Genomic DNA, 2,348 nt, shown 5'->3' with positions numbered 1-2,348 from the left:
TACATGATCGAAATGATTTAGCGCCTAAGTAAACTGGGTTTTCCCCTGCACGAGCAGCTCGGTAAGGATGCGATCCTTAATTCTCTGCCCAAGTCCTTCCTTCCCTTCCTTACTCATTTTCGAATGACAAAGCCTGCAATGAACTACCACGGCTTGTTGGGGTTGCTGCAGAACTTTGAGAAGGATCACCAGCTCCATAAGGAGTCGGTGAATGTTGTGGGAGGGTCTTCTTCTGGTCGTCGACCCTTTAAGAAAGGGAAGAAGAACAAGAAGAAGAAGAATAAGAAGGTGCAGTAGCATGCTGGGATGTCTGCACAGGGTCAGACCAGGAAGCGCAAGCCCGACTAGAGCCAGGTGGAGTGCTTCTTTGTAAGAAGCAGGGGCACTGGAAGAGGAACTGTCCTCTATATATTGCCTCACTGGACCCGAACAGGCCGAAGAAAAAGCAAGGTACTTATATGATAACATCTTGCAATTTTTCTATTTGTGATACTACTGTCTGGGCATTGGATATCGGAAGCCCTTATCATATTTGCAATTCGATGCAGGGTCTACAGGTTAGTAGGAGATTTGATGAAGGTGAGAGATTCCTGAACGTTGGAGTTGGAAGTAAAGTTTCAGTTCGAGCATTAGGAATCATGAACCTTGTAATCAATTCTCAAATGTAATTTTGAGTGAATGTCACTATTGTCTAAGCTTTTTATTAAATATTATTTCTGTAGGCCTTTTGGCCATGAACGGTTATCAATTTTTAATAAAAAAAAATATTTACAATATCATTTTGAATGGTGTTACAATGTTTGTTGGACAACTTAATAATGGAATTTACTTTCTATCACAACCTGTTAATGTGGTTCAAACCTCCGGTAAACGTCCTAGAATAGATAATGTGTCAGAAGTCTACCTTTGGCACTGTAGGCTAGGTCATATCAATAAGAATAGGATAAACAGGTTGGCTCAAGAAGAAATTCTTGAAGTAGGTGATTGTGAATCACTTCCAACCTATGAGTCCTGTCTTCTTGGTAAAATGACCAAGTCACCTTTTACTGGAAAAGGTGAGCGAGCCAGTGAACTCTTGGCTCTGGTACATTCTGATGTATGTGGACCCATGAGCTCAAGTGCAAGAGGTGGATATTTCTACTTCATAACCTTCATAGATGATCTATCGAGGTATGGATATGTCTATTTAATGAAGCATAAGTCGGAGTCGTTTGAAATGTTCAAACTATTTCGAAATGAGGTAGAAAAATAAACTGAAAAGTGTATTAAAACTCTTCAATCTGATCGAGGAGGTGAATACCTTTCCAATGATTTTCTGACATATCTTGGTGAGAATGGGATTCTCTCTCAGTGGACTCCTCCCGGAACACCACAACATAATGGTGTATCTGAAAGGAGGAATCGGATCTTGTTGGACATGGTTTGATCCATGATGGGGTTTGCTGGTCTGCCGATCTTCCTCTGGAGATATGCACTCAAATCGGCTTGTTACCTTCTAAATAGAGTTTCGAGTAAGTCTGTAACCAAAACGTCATATGAGATATAGATAGGACGTAAGCCAGTACTCTCGCACCTTAGGGTTTGGGGGTGTCCTACTTATGTTAAACGTTTAATTACGGACAAGCTTGGACCTAGGTCTGACAAGTGTAATTTTATAGGGTACCCAAAAGAGACCAAAGGGTATTACTTCTACCTAGCTGATGAGCAAAAAGTGTTTGTCAGCCTTAAGGCAATCTTTTTAGAAAAAAAGTTCCTTAGTGATGGGATTGTTGCCTCTAAGGTCGAACTTGATGAAGTTCAACAGGTGGAAAAATCGACACAAGTTGCTGAACCTGAACCGGATTTGGTTAGATCAGATTCGGAGCCCATTGTTCAAGCACCCTTAAGGCGATTTGGTAGAGTACCATGTCAACCGGATAGATACTATGGTTTCTTGGTCCAGGACTGTGATCCTATCGAACTTGATGAAAATGATGAGGATCCGATCACCTACATGGATGCAATGCAGAGATCCGACTCTGAGAAATGGCTGGAGGCCATGAAATCTGAAATGGAGTCCATGAAGGTCAACGATGTATGGACATTGGTTGACCCACCCGAAGGAGTAAAACCTATAGGGTGTAAGTGGGTCTTCAAGAGGAAGAGAGGCGCAAATGGAAAGGTGGAAACCTATAAAGCCCGTCTGGTTGCCAAGGGATATCGTCAACGTTATGGTATAGACTATGACGAGACATTTTCTCCTGTGGCAATGCTCAAATCCATTCGGATTATGCTTGCGATAGCTGCCCATCTGGGCTATAAAATTTGGCAGATAGATGTGAAGACAACTTTCCTAAATGGAGAGCTGG

This window comes from Elaeis guineensis, chromosome 11 (genome assembly GCF_000442705.2).
Source record: "Elaeis guineensis isolate ETL-2024a chromosome 11, EG11, whole genome shotgun sequence".
Lineage (NCBI taxonomy): Eukaryota > Viridiplantae > Streptophyta > Magnoliopsida > Arecales > Arecaceae > Elaeis > Elaeis guineensis.
This window is presented reverse-complemented; position numbering follows the sequence as displayed.